Consider the following 24,966-nt stretch of genomic DNA (forward strand, 5'->3'; position numbering starts at 1 on the left):
CCACAGGTCCACTACAAGTAACGGCTCACTCCCACAGGTCCACTACAAGTAACGACTCACTCCCACAGGTCCACTACAAGTAACGGCTCACTCCCACAGGTCCACTGCAAGTAACGGCTCACTCCCACAGGTCCACTACAAGTAATGGCTCACTCCCACAGGTCCACTACAAGTAACGGCTCACTCCCACAGGTCCACTACAAGTAACGGCTCACTCCCACAGGTCCACTACAAGTAACGGCTCACACCCACAGGTCCACTACAAGTAACGGCTCACTCCCACAGGTCCACTACAAGTAACGGCTCACTCCCACCGGTCCACTACACGTATTGGCTCACTCCCACAGGTCCACGATAAGTAACAACTCACTCCCACAGGTCCACTACAAGTAACGACTCACTCCCACAGGTCCACTACAAGTAACAACTCACTCCCAGATGTCCACTACAAGTACCGACTCACTCCCACAGGTCTACTACAAGAACGGCTCACTCCCACCGGTCCCCTACACGTATTGGCTCACTCCCACAGGTCCACTACAAGTAACGGCTCACTCCCACAGGTCCACTACAAGTAATGGCTCACTCCCACAGGTCCACTACAAGTAACGGCTCACTCCCACAGGTCCACTACAAGTAACGGCTCACTCCCACTGGTCCACTACAAGTATTGACTCACTCCCACAGGTCCACTGCAATTATTGGCTCACTCCCACAGGTCCACTACAAGTAACGGCTCACTCCCACAGGTCCACTTCAAGTAACGACTCACTCCCACAGGTCTACTACAAGTAACGACTCACTCCCACAGGTCCACTGCAAGTAACGACTCACTCCCACAGGTCCACTACAAGTAACGGCTCAATCCCACAGGTCCACTACAAGTAACGGCTCACTCCCACAGGTCCACCACAGGTAACGGCTCACTCCCACAGGTCCACTACAAGTATGGGCTCACTCCCACAGGTCCGCTACAAGTAACGGCTCACTCCCACAGGTCCACTACAAGTAACGGCTCAATCCCACAGGTCCACTGCAAGTAATGGCTCACTCCCACAGGTCCACTGCAAGTAATGACTCACTCCCACATGTCCACTACAAGTAACGGCTCACTCCCACAGGTCCACTACAAGTAATGGCTCACTCCCACAGGTCCACTACAAGTAACGGCTCACTCCCACAGGTCCACTACAAGTAACGGCTCACTCCCACAGGTCCACTACAAGTAACGGCTCACTCCCACAGGTCCACTACAAGTAACGGCTCACTCCCACAGGTCCACTACAAGTATTGGCTCACTCCCACAGGTCCACTGCAAGTAACGGCTCACTTCCACAGGTCCACTACAAGTAATGGCTCACTCCCACAGGTCCACTACAAGTAACGGCTCACTCCCACAGGTCCACTACAAGTAACGGCTCACTCCCACTGGTCCACTACAAGTATTGACTCACTCCCACATGTCCACTGCAATTATTGGCTCACTCCCACAGGTCCACGACAAGTATCGGCTCACTCCCACAGGTCCACTACAAGTAACGGCTCACTCCCACAGGTCCACTACAAGTAACGACTCACTCCCACAGGTCCACTACAAGTAACGGCTCACTCCCAGAGGTCCACTACAAGTAACGGCTCACTCCCACAGGTCCACTACAAGTAACGACTGCATCCCACAGGTCCACTACAAGTAACGACTCACTCCCACAGGTCCACTACAAGTAACGACTCACTCCCACAGGTCCACTGCAAGTAACGACTCACTCCCACAGGTCCACTACAAGTAACGGCTCAATCCCACAGGTCCACTACAAGTAACGGCTCACTCCCACAGGTCCACTACAGGTAACGGCTCACTCCCACAGGTCCACTACAAGTATGGGCTCACTCCCACAGGTCCGCTACAAGTAACGGCTCACTCCCACAGGTCCACTACAAGTAACGGCTCAATCCCACAGGTCCACTACAAGTAACGGCTCACTCCCACAGGTCCACTACAAGTAACGGCTCACTCCTGCAGGTCCACTACAAGTAACGGCTCACACCCACAGGTCCACTACACGTATTGGCTCACTCCCTCAGGTCCACTACAAGTAATGGCTCACTCCCACAGGTCCACTACAAGTAACGGCTCACTCCCACAGGTCCACTACAAGTAACGGCTCACTCCCACAGGTCCACTACAAGTAACGGCTCACACCCACAGGTCCACTACACGTATTGGCTCACTCCCTCAGGTCCACTACAAGTAACGGCTCACTCCCACAGGTCCACTATAAGTAACGGCTCACTCCCACAGGTCCACTACAAGTAACGGCTCACTCCCACAGGTCCACGACAAGTAACGACTCACTCCCACAGGTCCACTGCAAGTAACGGTTCACTCCCACAGGTCCACTACAAGTAATGGCTCACTCCCACAGGTCCACTACAAGTAACGGCTCACTCCCACAGGTCCACTACAGGTAACGGCTCACTCCCACAGGTCCGCTACAAGTAACGGCTCAATCCCACAGGTCCACCACATGTATTGACTCACTCCCACAGGTCCACTACAAGTATTGGCTCACTCCCACAGGTCCACCACAAGTATTGGCTCACTTCCACAGGTCCACTACAAGTAACGGCTCACTCCCACAGGTCCACTACAAGTAACGGCTCACTCCCACAGGTCCACTACATGTATTGACTCACTCCCACAGGTCCATTACAAGTATTGGCTCACTCCCACAGGTCTACCACAAGTATTGGCTCACTTCCACAGGTCCACTACAAGTCACGACTCACTCCCAGAGGTCCACTACAAGTAATGGCTCACTCCCACAGGTCCACTACAAGTTACGGCTCACTCCCACAAGTCCACTACAAGTAATGGCTCACTCCCACAGGTCCACTACAAGTATTGGCTCACTCCCACAGGTCCACTACAAGTATTGGCTCACTCCCACAGGTCCACTACAAGTAACGGCTCACTCCCACAGGTCCACTACAAGTAACGACTCACTCCCACAGGTCCACTACCAGTAACGGCTCACTCCCACAGGTCCACTACAAGTTACGGCTCACTCCCACAAGTCCACTACAAGTAACAGCTCACTCCCACAGGTCCACTCCAAGTAACGGCTCACTCCCACAGGTCCACTACAAGTAACGGCTGACTCCCACAGGTCCACTACAAGTATTGGCTCACTCCCACAGGTACACTACAAGTCACGACTCACTCCCAGAGGTCCACTACAAGTAACGACTCACTCCCACAGGTCCACTACAAGTAACGGCTCACTCCCACAGGTCCACTACAAGTAACGGCTCACTGCCACAGGTCCACCACAAGTAACAGCTCACTCCCACATTTCCACTACAAGTAATGGCTCACTCTCACAGGTCCACTAGAAGTAACGGCTTACATCCACAGGTCCACTACAAGTAACGGCTCACTCCCACAGGTGCACTACTAGTATTGGCTCACTCCCACAGGTCCACGACAAGTAACGGCTCACTCCCACAGGTCCACTGCAAGTAACGGCTCACTGCCACAGGTCCACTACAAGTAACGGCTCACTCCCACAGGTCCACTACAAGTAACGACTCACTCCCACAGGTCCACTACAAGTAACGGCTCACTCCCACAGGTCCACTGCAAGTAACGGCTCACTCCCACAGGTCCACTACAAGTAATGGCTCACTCCCACAGGTCCACTACAAGTAACGGCTCACTCCCACAGGTCCACTACAAGTAACGGCTCACTCCCACAGGTCCACTACAAGTAACGGCTCACTCCCACAGGTCCACGATAAGTAACGGCTCACTCCCACCGGTCCACTACACGTATTGGCTCACTCCCACAGGTCCACTACAAGTAACGGCTCACTCCCACAGGTCCACTACAAGTAATGGCTCACTCCCACAGGTCCACGACAAGTAACGGCTCACTCCCACAGGTCCACTACAAGTAACGGCTCACTCCCACTGGTCCACTACAAGTATTGACTCACTCCCACAGGTCCACTGCAATTATTGGCTCACTCCCACAGGTCCACTACAAGTAACGGCTCACTCCCACAGGTCCACTACAAGTAACGACTCACTCCCAGAGGTCCACTACAAGCAACGGCTCACTCCCACAGGTCCACTACAAGTAACGACTCCATCCCACAGGTCCACTACAAGTAACGACTCACTCCCACAGGTCTACTACAAGTAACGACTCACTCCCACAGGTCCACTGCAAGTAACGACTCACTCCCACAGGTCCACTACAAGTAACGGCTCAATCCCACAGGTCCACTACAAGTAACGGCTCACTCCCACAGGTCCACCACAGGTAACGGCTCACTCCCACAGGTCCACTACAAGTATGGGCTCACTCCCACAGGTCCGCTACAAGTAACGGCTCACTCCCACAGGTCCACTACAAGTAACGGCTCAATCCCACAGGTCCACTACAAGTAACGGTACACTCCCACAGGTCCACTACAAGTAACGGCTCACTCCCACAGGTCCACTATAAGTAACGGCTCACTCCCACAGGTCCACTACAAGTATGGGCTCACTTCCACAGGTCCGCCAGAAGTAACGGCTCACTCCCACAGGTCCACTACAAGTCACGGCTCAATCCCACAGGTCCACTACAAGTAACGGCTCACTCCCACAGGTCCACTACAAGTAACGGCTCACTCCCACAGGTCCACTACAAGTAACGGCTCAAGCCCACAGGTCCACTACAAGTAACGGCTCACACCCACAGGTCCACTACACGTATTGGCTCACTCCCACAGGTCCACTACAAGTAATGGCTCACTCCCACAGGTCCACTACAAGTAACGACTCACTCCCACAGGTCCACTACAAGTAATGGCTCACTCCCACAAGTCCACTGCAAGTAATGACTCACTCCCACTTGTCCACTACAAGTAACGGCTCACTCCCACAGGTCCACGACAAGTAATGGCTCACTCCCACAGGTCCACTACAAGTAATGGCTCACTCCCACAGGTCCACTGCAAGTAATGACTCACTCCCACAGGTCCACTACAAGTAACGACTCACTCCCACAGGTCCACTACAAGTAACGGCTCACTCCCACAGGTCCACTACAAGTAACGGCTCACTCCCACAGGTCCACTACAAGTAACGGCTCACTCCCACAGGTCCACTACAAGTATTGGCTCACTCCCACAGGTCCACTACAAGTAACGACTCACTCCCACAGGTTCCCTACAAGTAACGGCTCACTCCCACAGGTCCACTACAAGTAAAGGCTCACTCCCACAGGTCCACTACAAGTAACGGCTCACTCCCACAGGTCCACTACAAGTAACGACTCACTCCCACAGGTCCACTACAAGTAACGGCTCACTCCCACAGGTCCACTACAAGTATTGGCTCACTCCCACAGGTCCACTACAAGTATTGGCTCACTCCCACAGGTCCACTACAAGTAACGGCTCACTCCCACAGGTCCACTACAAGTAACGACTCACTCCCACAGGTCCACTACAAGTAACGGCTCACTCCCACAGGTCCACTACAAGTATTGGCTCACTCCCACAGGTCCACTACAAGTAACGGCTCACTCCCACAGGTCCACTATAAGTAACGGCTCACTCCCACAGGTCCACTACAAGTAACGGCTCACTCCCACAGGTCCACTGCAAGTAACGGCTCACTCCCACAGGTCCACTACAAGTAACGGCTCACTCCCACTGGTCCACTACATGTATTGACTCACTCCCACAGGTCCACTACAAGTATTGGCTCACTCCCACAGGTCCACCACAAGTATTGGCTCACTTCCACAGGTCCACTACAAGTCACGACTCACTCCCAGAGGTCCACTACAAGTAATGGCTCACTCCCACAGGTCCACTACAAGTTACGGCTCACTCCCACAAGTCCACTACAAGTAATGGCTCACTCCCACAGGTCCACTACAAGTATTGGCTCACTCCCACAGGTCCACTACAAGTATCGGCTCACTCCCTCAGGTCCACTACAAGTAACGGCTCACTCCCACAGGTCCACTACAAGTAACGACTCACTCCCACAGGTCCACTACAAGTAACGGCTCACTCCCACAGGTCCACTACAAGTTACGGCTCACTCCCACAAGTCCAGTACAAGCAACAGCTCACTCCCACAGGTCCACTACAAATAACGGCTCACTCCCACAGGTGCACTACAAGTAACGGCTCACTCCCACAGGTCCACTACAAGTATTGGCTCACTCCCACAGGTCCACTACAAGTCACGACTCACTCCCAGAGTTCCTCTACAAGTAACGACTCACTCCCACAGATCCACTACAAGTAACGGCTCACTCCCACAGGTCCACTTCAAAGACTCCCGCACTACTGAGAGCTGAATTCCACCTGGAAATTCTCACTTCTAGGAAATCCCTGTCCTCCCATTTGAGATATTTTAATCTATATGTTTCAGTAAGCTCAGAAAAATAATACAGAATTTAGATTTCTCAAGGTACTGTGCTCTCAGAACAGTTATGTTCAACCCCACATCAGGAGAAATGTGGATTATCACATGGACCCTGACTGAAAACCTTCATTTTACATTTAATTAGCTGGTTCAATTTTAACTTTGAAACTTTATGCACCTTATCAGGTGGTAGATTTTATATTTGTACTGCTGAATAAAAGCGAGGAAGTAGTTTGATTGTTCATGCTCATTTGTTGAGACTAGGTTAGATGAAAGATAAATGTTATCTGTTGAATTCTGTGCAGATGTCAGATTGCACGAATACCAACCAGGAAGTTTCAGTGCCTACTTCACAGAACTGATAAAATTAAATAATTCTCTTTTTCAGTTCATATCTTATGCTTGATGTGGATTAAAACACTTTACACATTTACACCCATGTATTAAGATTCCGTAGCAGCTTCTCTGCCTGGTGTGCCTACAGTAAAATGGTTATGTAATTTTTCTCAAGACGCTACACAGATAGAGGTTTGATCCTTCAAAGTTGCAGTTTTGCAAACCAGTGACACGGAAAGTCCATATTTAAATAAACTTGATAGTATCTTTCTTCTCAGTATGAAATACTAAGCACCTCCATATCATGACACACTGTAATTTCCTTCATCCGTTCTTCTCACCATTTAATCAGATTCTAGTTTTTTTTTTAGGGAAACTAAGCTTAGTGAAGTCAATCGGTTAAAGGCAACGTTTTGATCTAACGAGTTTTATACCACATATTGAAGCCAGATTTAAAGGGAAAACAATATTTATCTCCTTGTTGAAGAACAATTAGCTTTTTAGGCTGCTTAGCAGAACCCCCTGCCCCTTCCTCCTTCCTCTAAGTCATGCTTCATGATATTGCTGGGGATTTCCACTGATACTAGTTGGATACGAAGAACATTTTGTTATTAACTAGGATTAGCAAAAGGTCAGCACTGTCTTTTTCCACTGAACAAATTAAGTTGGCCTTTTTTCTGGGTGGAATATGACTCCTTTATTTGGCACCAATGTGTGTGTTTTGTCAGTAACCTAGATTTCATTCAGAAGTCAACTTTTCATCACCCTATAGCCCTTACTTCTGATGTGCCTTTCCGCCTGTAAATATAAACAGACAAACCCCACCAGGTTCAACCATTGTGTTTGGTTCTGCTAGATATTTGGGTATTTAGCTACATCTATTATGGTTACTCGAGCCGTTTTAGTTGAGTCTGCAAACTGTCAAGTGCTCAGTTCCGATTCTGAGTCTAGATGCAATCTATTATATTTTTGGTATCTTACTATCTCAAGTAACTTGCTAATCATATCAAGGATTCTGCGTCAAACTACAAACCACTTGCCACTAGCACTGGAGTTGATAGGGTTTAAAACCCACAACTTTTTGGCTGTGAAGCTTAATGCTGCTAAAACGCAAATCTTGTTTAACAGAAAAAAAGATTGCCTATACATAATAATAATAGTCAACTTTATTGTCATTGTTAGTGCACAAGTGCAGTACAACGAAATGTAGGCTTGCGGCTCCCGAGAGTGTACATTTTGATTAAGACATTTAACATTCAACATTCATTTGGCTTGTAATACATTAACATAAACATAAACATAATAAAGTGCATTGGCAGATGTGCAGGCTTTAGAGTTTATTTGTGGAGTTCAGTAGGATGACAGCCCTGGGAAAGAAGCTGTTCCTAAATCTGGTCGTTCGGGTGCGAATGCATCTGTAGCGCCTCCCAGATGGCAGGGGGGCGAACAAACTGTGGCTGGGGTGGGTAGGGTCTTTGATGATGGTCAGTGACCTCCGTAAACAGCGTTTCTGGTAGATGTTCTCTATGGTCGGTAGCCGGGTGCCGGTAATGCGTTGGGCAGTTTTGACTACCTGCTGCAGGGCTTTCCGGTCATAGGAGCTACAGCTGCCATACCACACTGTGATACAGTTTGTCAGGATGCTCTCTATTGTGCAACGGTAAAAGTTAGAGAGGATCAGGGGTGACAGGTTACATCCCTTCAGCCTCCTTAGGAAATATAGGCGCTGCTGGGCCTTCTTCACCAAAGAGGAGGTATTGAGGGACCAGGAGAGGTCTTCCGTGATGTGGACTCCGAGGAACTTAAAGCTGTCCACCCTTTCCACCACAGCCCCTTGACATACTGACAATTTATACTCAGAATTTTGCTGACATTGATAGATAATTAATCAAACATAACTAATACACATCAACAATCAGTATTGATTATCAGCAGGTCAGGCAGCATCTGTGAAGAGGGTCGATGACCTTTTGTCGGAATCAGTCAATCTGAAGACAGCAGTGACGGGGCTAATCAGAGTTAGTTGGTTAAGAGTCTCCTGTGCCTACTGGTACGTAAGGCAACTCATTTCTTCCACTGCTGTGTGTCCAGAACAAGATATTTGACTCTGCTTGGAGTATCAACTTGCCTTACACCCAGCAAATTGTGGTTTTCCACAGTTGATGTTTATATTTGCAAGTCTGTAACAGACTTGTCTTGTCTCTAGGTTGTTTCTGTAATGGAAGGCATTTTTACGTGAACAGGTCGTTAACCTGACTCACAACCTCCTACCAGGGAGACCAGTGGACTGGCCTTTATTCTAGAAACATAGAAAAATAGGAGCAGGAGTAGGCCATTCGGCCCTTCGAGTCTGCTTCGCCATTCAATGTGATCATGGCTGATCCTCTATCTCAATACCATATTCCCACTCTCTCCCCATACCCCTCGATGCCTCTTGTGTCTAGAAATCTATCTATCTCCTTCTTAAATATATTCAGTGACTTGGCCTCCACAGCCTTCTGTGGTAGAGAATTCCACAGGTTCACCACCCTCTGAGTGAAGAAATTTCTCCTCATCTCAGTCCTAAATGTCCTACCCCATATCCTGAGACTGTGACCCATCGTTCTAGACCCCTCAGACAGGGGAAACATCCTGCCTGCATCCAGTCTGTCTAGCCCTGTCAGAATTTTATACGTTTCAATGAGATCCTCTCATTCTTCTAAACTCTCGTGAATATAGGCCTAGTCGACCCAATCTCTCCTCATACGACAGTCCTGCCAATTCTGGCTCCTATCTTTTGACCTCTCTGGTTTGGGTGGCCATACCAGGAGTTATACTTTCACCAGCATTGCTCCCAGGGTCATATGAGCACTCAAGCCTTCCCACCACATCAGTGTGCCGTACCTTGGGAAGGGGTAATCAGAGGCCTCTGTAGACATTCAGACTTAACGCAAGAGAAGTATCTTCACAAGGGCACATATGGGCCTGACAGGAAATGCAACACCTAAGTATGGGGCCTGGCGTATTGATGACCCAGCAGAGATTGTGGTTGTACCAGTGGACTTCTGCTGCAATTGCAGTGGGTGTCCGTGTGAACAACTTCAGCCCTGGCATCTTTAAGCACAAGTCCATTCTTGGCAATTTTTCTTGTGCTGAGAGTTAAAAGATGGAGAAAGGAGGTGAAAAGATAAGTTACATAGTATTTACAGCACAGAAACAGGCCAGTCAGCCCAACAGGTCTATGCTGGTGTTTATGCTCCACACGAGCCTCCTTCCATTTTACTTCATCTCACCCTATCAACATAACCTTCTATTCCTTTCTCCGTCGTGTACTTATCTAGCTTCCCCTTAAATGCATTATGCTATTTACCTCAGCTACTCAGATAGAGGCAGAGGAAGCAGGCAGAGAAAAATAGGCGCAAAGTGAGACAGAAAGATCACCAGAGACAGAAAGAGACAGTTAGACAAAGGAAATTCCCCACAGGTGCAAGGGGGCACCAACATTTTAAATACACACATTTTCCCATGATTTAGTACTGTAGGCAATATATTGAAAACAGAAATTTCTGACGTGCTTAAAGGGGGTGGCATCGTAGACACAGATGCAAAAACAATTTTCCTATAATGCCGCGATGAAATGTTGGTCGAGGTTTGCTCGTGATTTGTGCACCACGTTTTGTGGAATTCTCTCATGTCAAATTGCTACGAAAACATGTTCACAATGAATCAACAGCAAAGTATCGAAATGGCACAAATGTAAATTACAACCGGGTTTTACCTACTGCAGTGGTTACATCTGAACTAATTTCCTACTGAGTTTGTGCTCAACAAGCTGATTACAATGTTGATTGTATTTTCTGAGCTGAAAACCACCTGTGCAGCAAAAATTTACCCCGTAGAATATTACAGCACATAGAAACATAGAAGATAGGAGCAGGAGTAGGCCATTCGGCCCCTCGAGCCAGCTCTGCCATTTAATGAGATCATGGCTGATCATCCAAATTCAGTACCCTGTCCCTGCTTTCTCCCCATATCCCTTGATCCCTTTAGCCTTAAGAAATATATCTAACTCCTTCTTGAATATATTTAATAAGTTGGCCTCAACTGCCTTCTGTGGTAGTGAATTCCACAGGTTCACCACTCTCTGGGTGAAGAAATTCCTCCTCATCTCAGTCCTAAATGGCTTACCCCTTATCCTTAGACTGTGACCCCTGGTTCTGGACTCCCCGGCCATCGGGAACATCCTTCCTGCATCTAGTCTGTCTAGTCCTGTTAGAATTTTATAAGTTTCAATGAGATCCCCTCTCATTCTTCTAAACTCCAGCGAGTATAAGCCCAATCGACCCAATCTCTCCTCATACGTCATTCCTGCCATCCCAGGTATAAATAGGTAATTCAGCCCGACAAGTCTTTGTCAGTAATAACAACAGAAAATGCTGGAAATACTCAGCAGGCCAGGCAGCATCCGTGGAGAGAGAAACAGAGTTAACGTTTCAGGTCTGGGACCCTTTGTCAGTGTTCTTCTCCACATGAATCACCTAGTCGAATAAAGAAAGAAAGTCTCCCATTTATATAGTGCCGTACACAACCTTAGGACGCCCTAAAGCGCTTCCTGCTTGCTCGCTTTAATGTTGAAGCAGCAGTCTGTTTCCCTTTTATAATAATTTGTGAATTCTGCCTCAACAACATTGCAACAATCCATCGGTGGCAGAGAATTCCATAACCACCATCTACATAAAGACTTTTTCCTAACCACCTCTGACATGCTTTTTGTGATTATCTTGGATTAGTGCCCTAAAATAAACAGGGTAATTACACCATTAAAATAGCAACACAAGAAAGACTTTCGAATGTATTTAGCATCGGTCCACTGATACTGCCAACAGTCGGCTCCGAGGTTTTCTAGAACACTGAATTACCACGACTGGTATGGTTGAACTTTCTTAAATATTTAAAGGAATAATTCAGAGCTGCAATGGATTTATTCTTGATTATTCATCCTCAAAAAGGCCTAAAAAAAATAGCGACCCCCAAATAATATGTTTTAAAATGAAGATCGTGTAAGAACATTTTTGATTTTTTAAGAAAGGAGTCACTGTTGTTTATTTGTTGGATTAGATATTCAAGGCTAAAGTCTCACATTTTAAACTATTTCTTGACTATTTCAAATATTTCTATCCATTATTGGCAGAACTATCCAAAAAACTTCTTGACTGAATTCAAGAAACGTATTCCCCAAACACACTCTTTTACAAAATTACTTTTTGTATTAAGTAACATTGTCGCACCTTTTTAGTGCCCAGTCTTCAAAGTGTTACAAGAAAAGAAGGTTTTCCTGAAAGGCAAAATTGCACAAATCTTTTATGCTGTGTTTCTATTTTGAAATGCATATGTTGACCTGAACTGCTAGGGCTTTCCACACATGAAAAGTTTAAGAAACTACAAAATATTCTCACAATAACAGGAAGTGACTGCATCCTCCTTACGTTATTACTATAAAGGCATCCGTGTCTGACACATATTTGGCTTACTGATAGCATTCTTATCTCTGAATTAAAAGGTTATGGCTTCAAGCTGTCCTCCATTATCCTGACCAAAATTGGTCTTGGCCGAGGCCTTCAGGAGTAGATTTGTTGAAGTCTTGGGGGCTCTTCTGCTCCTGTAATGTGGCTGCAACGCCACCTGGATTTTGCTTGGGGGTCACTGATGGGGTCCCATTTGCCGGTGGGAACTCTGCCTGCTATTTAATGACCCTGACTCAGAAAACGGCCAGAATCAGGGCAGGGTGTCGGGTGTAATTCCATCCTCCAATAGGGAAATGCGGGACGAGGTCTTGAACACATAATCTAGGCTGACATTTCAGTACAGTACTGAGGGAGTGCTGCAAAAATCAGGGGAGTTGTCTTTCAGATGAGACGGTAAACCGAGGCCCTCTCTTCCTGTTGGCACTATTTGAAGAAGAGCAGGGAGTTACTGCCGTGTCCATGGCCCAAATTTATCCCTCAATCAACACCATCAAAATAGATTCTTTGGTCATTTATCAAATTTACTGTTTATGGGACATTGCTGTGTACAAAATTGGCTGCTATTTGTGTCTACAAAACAAAGTGACTATGCTTAAGAAGTAATTCATTGATTACATGTTGCTGTGGGCCACACTCAGGATGTCAAAGATGTTAAATAAATGGAAGTTCTTTTTTACTAACTGCAATATGCTGTAAAATGAAAAAGACCCTGCAAAGTTTTCTGTGATTTCCAAGCCCTCAGCAGCTTTACATGGCACTTCTTTGGACACTCCTAGAATGTGCAAAGAATTCTTAGGCAATCCATTGTTGTCAATCCTTTAGTTCAAATGATACTTGTTTGTAATTCCCCATACCTATGAATCTTTACAATAGCAAAATACTGCGGATGCTGGAAATCTGAAATAACAACAGAAAATGCTGGAAATACTCAGCAGGCCAGGCAGCATCCGTGGAGAGAGAAACAGAGTTAACGTTTCAGGTCTGGGACCCTTCATCAGAACTGGAAAAAGCTGGAGATGTAACATATTAAGCAGGAGCAGAGATGGGGGGGGCAGCATTTAGGAGGGGAGGAAGGAATTGAAAGAACATACTGTGCTTATGTAAGAGGCAGGAAAGATAAAATGATGCAAATGGGAATGGCAAAATCATACAGCATGAAAAATGGGGGCAGGGATTATTATCTGAAATTGTTGAACTCAATGTTGAGTCCGGAGGGCTGTAAAGTGCCTAATCGAAAGATGAGGTGCTGTTCCTCGAGCTTACGTTGAGCTTCATTGGAGCAGTGTAAGAGGCCGAGGACAGAGAGATCAGAGTGGGAGTGAAGCAGAGAATTAAAGTGACAGGCGACCGGAAGCTCAGGGTCACCCGTACGAACTGAACGGAGGTGTTCTTTATATTTTTAATTTGAGATTGAAATAGATTTAACAATTCCCTAAACCCTTTTCAGATTCAGAGCTGTTTTCAGGTATTACAATGACCAGAATCTTTACTTTGGAGTTGGGTTGCGTGCATGCGGGCTGTGTAGCGGGTCAGAAACCCGAAGATGTGATCGGCACATTCTGCAGTGCGACTTTTACTTAATGGCCCTAATTAAACCAGTCATGCACATTTCACAGCCCAATTAAATGGAGCGGGTCTGATTACGTCATCGATGACTCGTTTCCAGCGTGGATATTTAAAGCAGCCTTTCACGCATCTCATTTGGAGGTTAATGTAGGAGTGAATAAGTTAGTATCCAGAGGTCTGAGTAGCGTCATAAAACTGATGAAAGTATGTGTCATAGAGATAAGGCAGAGGGCAGCACCAAGATTCAACGATGCCTCCCTTGATGTTCTGGTGCAGGCAGTAAGAGCACGCAGGGAGGTCCTCTTCCCTGGCGATAGATGCAAAAGACCACCCAAAGACTAAAAAAAGGGCATGGTTGGAGGTCAACAACAGGGATGTGGTAAGGAGAACATGGATCCAGTGCCGCAAAAGATGAAATGATCTCATGAGGTCAGGAAAGGTGAGTGCAATGCCACACTCACCCTCATCCTGATGTGCCTGTCACCCCAACCCCATCACATTGCTTTCCCAAACCTACTCCTGTACATCACTCCTCGCACCAACCTACCTTGCAGATGCACCCATCCCTCTCTGTCTATGTATCTACTCACATCCCCATCTGACTAACCACCACTGACACTCATCCTCATCCTAATGCAATCATAGCAAGTAACACCACAGAAGGAGGCCATTTGGCAATATCACGCCACTCACTCATAGTCACCCTCTACAGATGTAGCCCATCCATTCCTTACACTCATTCCATCACTCTCACTCAAAGTTCTCTTCTTTCTCTTCTTGCAGGAGAAGAGAGCCCACAACAACAGGGAGAGGGAGAGAACCGGAGGTGACCCTCCAGACTTCACTCAATTGACTCCAGCAGAGGAGGAGGCCCTAGAGAGCTCTGGAGTTACAGAGCTGCTGGTGGTGGGAGATGGAGAGAGGGGATCTCCCAGCAACCTGGTGACAGAATTATATCTCGTACAGCCACATGGCATACACCAGTCACTCATATGGTGACTGATGTCAACAGCCAGTGAAATGTCATCATGTGCATAATGATAACGTTAATTATTCTTAATATAACACTTCTAATTCATCTCTTTACTCTCCCACAGGTCCATCAACGCCCCCCACTGTCCAGACGGAGGAGGAAGACGACTCCTCAGAGGATGTTCCAGCCTCTGAGGGTGCACCATAAGCAGATCCAAGCGCACCCAGCACCAGCGCAGATACGCACACCTCGGTGGGTCCAGTGCGAGATACAGTAGTGTTGTCACCTGGTGTCTCACACTTCACAAGTGAGCAAGAGCAGGTGGAGTTGACAGGGACAGCAGTGGAGGCTCCTCGACGGAGGACGCAGGAGGCTCCAAGCTCTGCTGAGCTGCATGCAGACGCTGAACCTCGGGGGCCATCGAGAAAGAGGGTGATCTTGGAGGGGCAGCAACAATTGCATGAGGCTCTGGAAACTTTTGCAGCCATGTTGTCTGCAAATGTACCGAGAATGAAGGAGTCCACCTCCAACATGAGCATCACCATGTCGCAGGCGATGGCAACGATGTGCTGTTCCATGGAAAGGATGGCCACCTGCATGGAGCAGCAAATGCACCAGTCGAATGAGAACATGCTTGCAGTCGACAACAGAGGGCAGATGCTCATATACCTCATCTCAAGGAGGGATATGCACCTGTGGGAAGCCAATCAGAGCCACAAAGCTGAGCGCCTGCTCAGTAACATTGGTTTCATTCGTGGCAAAGTTGACATAATTGGCTGACTTGTCAACAAGGCATCGGTCACCTGGGTGATGCATCTGTAGGCGGCTGACTGCGAGATCCTGCAAATGTCTGCTGCAGATCCCTGGAAGAAGCCTGAGGCGAAGAGGTTGAGGGCGGTGGTGACTTTGACAGCCATTGGTAAGGCATATCCACCAGGTCCTCTGGGCAGCAGGTCTTGTTCCAGCAAGCTACAAATGTCTGCAATGACCTGGCGTGATAGCCTGAGCCTCCTGAAGCACTGCTGCTCAGTCATGACCAGGAAGCTCATCCTCTGCCTGTACACCCAGTGTTGGGGGTATCGCTTCTGGCATAGTGCAGCCCTGTGCTGAGCCCCTCTCTCCTGTGGAGCATCAGGTTGTTGGTGTTGTTACTGCTGCTGGCGTTGTTGGTGGTGGGCTTATCTTGGTCTGATTCTGAGGTCATAGAATCATAGAATAGTACAGCACAGAAGGAGGCCATTCAGCCCATCGAGTCTGCGCCGGCTCTTTCGAAGAGCAATCCAGTTAGTCCCACTCCCCCACTCTTTCCCCATATCTCTGCAATTCTTTCCCTTCAAGGATTTATCCAATTCCCTTTTGAAGGCTACTCTTGAATCTGTATCCGCCACCCTATCAGGCAGTACATTCCAAATCCTAAAAAAGGTTTTCCTCATGTCGCCTCTGGTTCTTTTGCCAATCGCCTTAAATCTGTGTCCTCTCGTTATCGACCCTTCAGCCATTGGAAACAGTTGCTCTTGATTTACTCTATCTAAACCCTTCATGATTTTAAATGCCTCTATTAAATCAACTTCTCTGCTCCAAGGAGAACGACCCCAGCTTCTCCAATCTATCTAAGTAACTTTAATCCCTCATCCCTGGAACCATTCTAGTAAATCTCTTCTGTACACTCTCCAAAGCCTTCATGTCTTTCCTAAAGTGTGGTGCCCAAAATTGGAAAATATACTCTAGCTGGGGCCGAACTAGTATTTTATATAGATTTAGCATAACTTCCTGGCTTTTGTCCTCTATACCTCTGTTTATAAAGCCCAGGATCCCATATGCTTAATTAATTGCTTTGTTAACCTGTCCTCCCACCTTCAAAGATTTGTGCACAAGCACCCTAGGACCCTCTGTTCTTGCACCCCCTTTAAAATTGTACCATTTAGTGTGTACGGTCTCTCCTCATTCTTCGTACCAAAATGTCTCACCTCACACGTCTCTGCGTTGAATTTCATCTGCCATGTGTCCGCCCATTCCACCAGCCTGTCTAGATATTGGAAGAAGAATTCCTGTTTTTTAATTTGCTGTTAACAGAAAATATATCCTCATCTCCCAGGTGGAGACTAATTTGACAATCTACTGGTCTCGACAGGAGCTACTGAACCACTGACACTTGATTTGCATCTGACAGCATAGATCAGCTTCAACACCAGTGTAACATTCCCACTTTCTACGTCCTCTGTTCTTAATCTGGAATCCTCTCTGCCAACAGGCTGTGGTTGCTGGGACAATTAAAGCTTTCAAGACTGAGCTCGGTAGGTTTTTGTTATGCAAGTGTATCAACGGATATGGAGCTAAGGCAGGTAAATGGAGTTGAGGTACAGATCAGCAACGATCTAACTGAATCCGGAGCAGGCCTGAGGAGCTTGAATCGCCTACTGCTTTCCCTCAGCTGTGGCCAAGACATCATACGCAGCACCCCTGCTGATCTAATAGATGGCAGGTAAAGTGGAAATCAGAGGCCTAATCCCTCAATGTTCTGATAGTGACTAGCAATGCGGTGAGGGTGGCTTCTGAGGTTGCAGAAATGACCTGCAAACTGCTGACAGCTAAACCTCTGCACAAAATGGAGTCAGCAAGAGCCTTTCCATTAGCCAATTAATCAGGTGTAATGTGGGAGCATTTATGTGTTTTTCCCAGCTCTCAATTAATGCACTCGCACAATGGCCACTGAGCTACCGCCTCCCGTTCACAGGCAAGGTTCCCAAGGTGTGTGAATCCCATGCTTCAGAAGTTAAAGCCAAAAGCTGCTGTTAAAAAGCCTCTGAAGGGTCTCTCAACAAGCATTTAAATACTTCAATGAGGTCGCCTGCCTCTGCCGAGCGGGCACGTGGTGCGCTGGGAAACGCGCCTGAGTTAAATGCGGATGACGGTGGGTTTCCGATTTTTACTGCTGACACGCCCCCAAACCTGCACGCTCGGGACTGGGAAAATTCCGACCATTGTCTAGGCTTTTGTTGCTCCACCCACTTTGATGGAACATGTTCTGACTGTCCCTGCAGTTCTGTATCTATCTACATGTATGCAGTGAAGGTAGTATGGAATTTGTCACACTACTCTCCCCTCCCTTTGGGGGTGCCTCTGTCAAGTTGTTCCCCTGAGCCCGTCCATGAATCCCTCTTGCTGAGATAAGCTTACCTGTATTACCATTTGCTGCACTTTTGCGATCGGTGGTGCACCGGCAGCACAATTCTCCATCACAGCAAACAAGCATTACAGTTCAACCCATTGACTTGTTATCTGAATATGGCTACAAATCTATGCCAATTTACACAACAACAACAACTTGTATTTATATAGCACCTCTAACGTAGTAAAACGTCCCAAGGAGCTACACAGGAGTATTTTAACAAAAAATTTGACACCGATCCACAAAAGGATAAATTAGGGCAGGTGACCAAAAGCTTGGTCAAAGAGGTAGGTTTTAAGGAGCGTCTTAAAAGAGGAAAGAGAGGTAGCGAGGCGGAGAGGTTTAGGCAGGGAATTCCAGAGCTTAGGGCCTAGGCAACAGAAGGCACGGCCACCAAAGGTTGAGCGATTATAATCAGGGATGCTCATGAGGGCAGAATTAGAGGAGTGCAGATATCGGTGGGGGGAGTGGGGAAGGAGATTACCTAGATAGGAAGGGGCGAGGCCATGGAGGGATTTGAAAACAAGGATGGGAATTTTGCAATCAAGGCGTTGCTTAAACCAGGAGCCAATGTAGGTCAGCGAGCACAGGGATGATGGGCAAGCGGGACTTGGTACGAGTTAGGATACAGGCAACCGAGTTTTGGATGACCTCAAGTTTATGTAGGGTGGAATGTGTGAGGCCAGCCAGGAGTGCATTGGAATAGTCAAGTCTAGAGGTAACAAAGGCATGGATGAGGGTTTCAGCAGTGGATGAGCTCAGGCAAGGGTGGAAACGGGCGATGGTATGGAGGTGGAAGTAGGCGATCTTTGTTATGCTGCGGATATGTGATCGGAAGCTCATTTTAGGGTCAAATATAACACCGAGGTTGTGAGCAGTGTGTGGTTCAGCCTCAGACAGATGTTAGGGCGAGGGATGGAGTCAGTGGCTAGGGAACGGAGTTTGTGGCGGGGACCGAAAACAATGGCTTCGGTCTTCCCAATATTTAATTGGACAAAATTTTTGCTCATCCAGAACTCTGTCGGACAAGCAGTCTGACAATTTAGACACCGTGTAGGGGTTGAGAGAAGTGGTAGTGAGGTAGAGCTGGGTGTCGTCAGCGTACATGTGGAAACTGACGCTGTTTTTTCGGATGATGTCGCCAAGGGGCCACATGTAGATGGAAAATAGAAGGGGGCCAAGGTTAGACCCTTGGGGGACACCAGAGGTAATGATGTGGGAGCAGGAAGAGAAGCCATTGCAGGTGATTCTCTGGCTGTGATTAGATAGATAAGAATGGAACCAGGCGAGTGCAGTCCCACCCAGCTGGACGATGGTGGAGAGGCGTTGGAGAAGGATGGAGTGGGCAACCGTGTCAAAGGCTGCAGACAAGTCAAGAAGGATGAGGAGGGATAGTTTACCTTTGTCACAGTCACAAAGGATGTCATTTGTGACTTTGATGAGAGCCGTTTCAGTACTGTAGCAAGGGCGGAAACCTGATTGGAGGGATTCAAACATGGAATTGCGGGAAAGATGGGCACGGATTTGGGAGCCGACAAATCGTTCAAGGACTTTGGAGGGGAAAGGGAGGTTGGAGATGGGGCGGTAGTTTGCAAGGATGGAGGGGTCAAGGGTTGGTTATTTGAGGAGAGGGTGATGACGGCAGATTTGGGGGAGAGGAGGATCATACCTGAGGAGAGAGAACCATTAACAATATCAGCTAACATGGGAGCCAGAAAAGGAAATTGGGCGATCAGCAGTTTGGTGGGAATAGGGTCGAGGGAGCAGGAGGTGGGTCTCATGGACAAGATGAGTGCAGAGAGGTCATGAGGGGAGATCGGAGAGAAACTGGAGAAAGATGTGAGTTCAGGGCTAGGGCAGGGGGGAACCTTAGAGAAAGTTTGGCCCAGTGGGCTAGAGGAAGGAAGGGAAGTGGCAGAGGCAGCTGAACGGATGGTTTCAACCTTAGAGACAAAGAAGTCCATGAGCTCCTCTCACTTGTTATCGGAGGTGAGGGTGGAGGAGACAGGAGAGAGGGGTTTAAGAAGATGGTTAGCAGTAGAGAATAGGAGCTGGGGTTTATCTTTGTATTCCAGAATGATTCTGGAATAGTGAGCAATTTTTGCAGACGAGAGCAGGGCCCGATAATGCTTTGTGGTCCAGTCAGATCGGGCGGTGAATGGCTAAACTAATTGTCCGCCATATCCGTTCAGGTCTGCATCCCTTGGACTTAAGGGAGCGAAGATGAGAGCCGTACCAGGGGGAGCGGCCAGGGTGAGAGAGGGTAATTGTTTTAATAGGGACTGGGCATCAAAGGTGGTGGTGAGGGTGTGGTTGAGCAGATTGGGTCGAGGGAGCAGGAGGTGGGTCTCATGGACAAGCTGCAGAAATGTCATGGTGAATGGAGGGCCAGAGGCTGGACAGTTGGGATTTCATAAGTGCAGCTGTAAGAGAGTTGGGAGAGAGTTTTTTCCAGGGGCGGACACAGAAGGAAGTAGGGTTTGGTGGGGGGAGGGTGGAAGGGGGATGTGGGTGGGGAGTGATACGAGGAAATGGTCAGAGATGGCCTTATCTGCAATTGATATGATGGGAGTAGCGAGGCCATGAGAGATGGCAAGGTCGAGGGGGTGGCCGTGAATATGGGTTTGGGGAGTTTACGTGGAGGGAGAGATTAAGGGAGGATAGGAGGCTAGTGAACTCCGAGGAGAGAGAGCGTGATGAATTGAGATGGAGGTTGAAATCACCGAGGATGAGGGAGGAGATCAGTGAAGATATCTCAGTAATAAAATGTTTATGGTACTTGGGTGGGTGGTAGAGAACAAGAATTTTAAATGAGAGGTGAGAGGGGTGGAATAAGGTGAGATGCTCAAAGGAGGAGAAAGTGCTGGAGGAATAGGGGGACAGACCAAGGTGTGATTTGGTGATGAGAGCTACACCACCCTCACGGTGGTCTGTGCAGGGCAAGTGGTGGAAGGTATAGCCAGATGGGGAGGCTTCATTTAAGGGTAAGGTGTTATCACCCCTCAACCAAGTTTCCGTCAGGGCCATGATATCGATGCAATCATCCATGATAAACTCATGGATGGCAAGGACCTTGTTGGCAAGTGAACGGACATTCTGGAGGGAGATGTGGAGAGGGTCGGTGATGGCTGCCCCACTGCTGGCGTCCACAGGATCAACGCTTGATGGGGGGAGATTGGCAAGATTTGCCCCCAATGGGCGCGCTGGGCAGGAAGGTCGGCGAGAGAGTAGGATGGGACAGTTGGGGTTGCAGCTCGTAAGGAGGCAGCGACGAGTGCCTCGATGGGCCCTTTGTAGGATGCCAAGAGAGGCACAGAGGGAAGCTGTGGGCTTATCTAAGAGTGAGTCAAGCCTGGGACAGCGGCAGGAGAGTAGGAAGGTCGAAGAGTAATGAAGGATTGGGGTAGGGATTTGAGAGGGCAGTGGAACCAAGAGAGGAGAGATGAAAGGAAGCACGATGACAGGAGAGTGCGGTCAGGGAGAGATAGAGAGAAAAGGAAAATAGGGGGGAAAAGTGGAATGGCTCGGGTCCGGAGCGTCAGCCAAAGTGCGCGTGCGAATGGACACGGGAAAATCTCAGGTTACACAGGCCTGCTTAAATGTAATAATTAATGGAATACATATTTCCTGGTAGCAGGAGATTGGAAACCAATTTGACAGAAGAATTCCGCAGCTTAAGACTTGAAGCGACTGAAAAACAGAGCAGTGCCACAGTCGCTGAGTCAAACCGTGTGGTCAACGAGGTCCTGTCCACGAGGAATCCAGTGACAGAAGTCAAGGTTCAGCAGAGTTCCAGCAGCTGAAAGAGCTCAGTGAGAACAACGTCACGCCGGGGGATGGGCAGTGCACTCTGCAGGGGGAGCTTTAAACTTGTAGTTTGGGCTGAAATGCCTTCACTATCAGAGTCAGAATTGTAGTGTATGTAACCTGTACTACCTTAAGAGGATACCTTAAGGTGAAGGACTACTTTTAACAGCTCCTGTTTGTAGTACCGGTAGTGACCACACCGGTATATGAACCCTGTGGAGTAATATGTATCTCAGTTCCCGCTCTGACCCTCAATCACTAAAGACCTGTTTAGTTACTCTCTGTTGTCTGTGTCGTGTTATTCACAATAACTGCACTTGTAAACACAGACTCAACAGTGGCGACGAGTCTGATCGAACCTAGCAGCAGTTTTGCATCACCTCCCCCAGTACTGAATCTGGGGTACATTGGAAGGAGGCTGCGTCCTGGAACATGGGCACCGACCAAGGGCATCTGCCCTCAGCATCCTGCAGAGCGGTGCATCGCAAGGGAGGCCATCGAGAACCGGGCTTGGTTTCCTGGCCACGAGGTCCAGCATAAGGGCTGGCTACAGGTAGTGCGCAACCCTTCTAAGGCAGCGGCGGGTAAGCCCGATCGAGCGGCGCGGGGGAGGACGGCCGAGCTTGTCGGAGGGAGAAGGGGAGGAAAGCATAGAGAGCGGAGAACAAGACCGCAGCCGGTGTCAGGGGCTGGACTGCAATCGCGGGGCAGAGACGCGGGCCGGACTGCAATCACGGGGCAGAGACGCGCAGCAGCCAGAAAGGCGCTCCATTGCCACGAGGGCTGCAGAAAGTGGCGTGGCAACAACAACAACAACAACAGTAGCAGCGCGGGAAAAGACGCCATCTTGAGCCAGCGGAGATGAAGACGAGCGCGGGAGCCGCCATCTTAAATAAAAATAAATAAATAAATAATATCCGAAGGGAAAGAAGAAACTCAGCTAGGATGCCGAAAACAGGCAACATTACTGCATTTGACAACGATGTGGAAGATTGGTCCACTTATGTGGAACGCATCGAAGTTTATTGTAGAGCGAATGAAGTGCCGAATGATAAGAAAGCACTAACCCTATTAAACTTGATGGGTGCGAAGGCGTATGGGTTATTGAGGAACCTGATAACCCCAGATAAACCGGTAGGAAAAAGTTTCACGGATATTGTTGCTATCCTGCAGGAGCACCTAAACCCTACACCGCTGCTGATAGCAGAACGATTTAAATTCTACAAGAGGAATCAGCATAAAGATGAGAGTAACGCTGATTACCTTACGGAATTACGCAAGCTATCAAAGCACTGTCAGTTTGGAGCAGGACTGGCAGATTCCCTACGGGACTAATTCGTCTGCGGTCTCCTGAGCGAAGGAACCCAGAAAAGGCTACTCTCAGAGAAAGAGTTGACACTGGACAAGGCTTTCAGCGTGGCCGTATCGTACGAAGCAGCAGCATGGGGAGCTGTGGAAATACAGCAAAAGCCACCTGAATTCAGCACCAATGAAATGGCATTGGGTGCAGTAAAGTGCTATCGTTGCGGTAGGACAACGCATGACCAGAACCAGTGCTGGTTCAAAGACAAAGAATGCAGGCAATGTGGCAGACTTGGTCACATAGCGAGAGTCTGCCGGTCAAGAAAGAAGACCAACAGCAAAAAGTCACCGCAGGAGAAGTACAAAAGAGTACATAAAGTGACAGAGAACAGTTCGGATGAACAGAAGACTGGTTCAGACTCTAGCAGCAAGGAACTGGGTTGTCTGAAGATACATAATGTGGGCAACACAGCAGACCACCAAACTATTTGGGTCATGCTCAAGATAGCAGGAGTCCAAGTGAAGATGGAATTGGACACAGGATCGGCCTTAACGGTCATAAATAAGCGAGACTACAAAAGGTTATTCTCACACATTCCCCTGAGGGATACGAAGATTGTATTGAAAACATACATGGGGCAAAAAGTATGCCCCAAAGGAAAAATAAAAGTAAACGTGGTCTACAATGGTAAAGAAAGTCAGAAAATGGACTTATATGTGTTACCTGATGGAGGTCCGCCACTACTAGGACGTGAATGGATCCGGAAAATACAACTGGATTGGCATTCCATACGAGCACTGACTGTGGATGCCAGTAAGGAGGACGACGTCAAACCTGGACGACTGTCCAAAATCGTAGATGATGCTAAGGAGGTGTTCCAACATGGACTTGGGACACTGAAAGGAATTACTGCAACCATCAAGGTTGAAGAAAATGCAAGCCCAAAATTTTTCAAAGCCAGACCGGTGCCTTATGCGATACGACCTGCTGTGGAAGTAGAGCTGGAAGGGTTAGAACGTTCAGGAGTACTGTCCAAAGTGGACTGGAGCGAGTGGGCTACACCCATTGTTCCTGTCATGAAGCGATCGTTGAGCAACACGCCTGGTGAACCTAGGAAGGTTCGCATCTGTGGTGATTTCAAAGTCACTGTTAATCCAGTTCTTCACACAGTGCAATATCCGCTTCCGCGGATTGAAGATATCTTCGCTTCGCTATCTGGCGGCAAGCACTTCACCAAGATAGACCTGGCGCAGGCGTACCTGCAGATGGAAGTTGATGAAGTGTCGAGACGGTATCTCACGATAAACACGCATAAGGGCTTATATCAGTATAATAGGCTGGTTTTTGGAGTGGCATCGGCTCCGGCTATTTGGCAACGGGCCATGGAACAGGTCTTGCAGGGAATTTCAGGGACACAGTGTTACTTGGATGACACCCTGATTACAGGAGATAACGATAGTGATCACCTCGCGAATTTGGAACAGGTGCTCATCAGATTGAAAGATTATGGGCTAAGAGCTAATCGCCAGAAATGCGAGTTTTTTCAGAAGCAAATTTCGTACTGCGGCCACGTTATTGACAAGGAGGGGTTACATAAGTCCCCTGACAAGATTGAGGCAGTAGTCAAGGCTCCAGCACCGGAAAATGTTTCACAGTTGAGGTCGTTCCTCGGGCTGGTTAACTACTACCACAAGTTTTTACCAAATTTATCTACGGTGTTACACCCACTAAACATCCTCTTGCAAACGGGAATACCATGGAAGTGGAGCGATGACTGTAAGCGAGCTTTTCAGAAGAGCAAGGCGTTGATCACGTCTAAGGAAGTGTTGGCTCACTTTAACCCAACGCTACCTATTCGGTTGGCTTGTGATGCAT

Source organism: Somniosus microcephalus, chromosome 1 (genome assembly GCF_052327205.1).
Source record: "Somniosus microcephalus isolate GS21.2 chromosome 1, FLI_Smic_1.0, whole genome shotgun sequence".
NCBI classification, from domain to species: domain Eukaryota; kingdom Metazoa; phylum Chordata; class Chondrichthyes; order Squaliformes; family Somniosidae; genus Somniosus; species Somniosus microcephalus.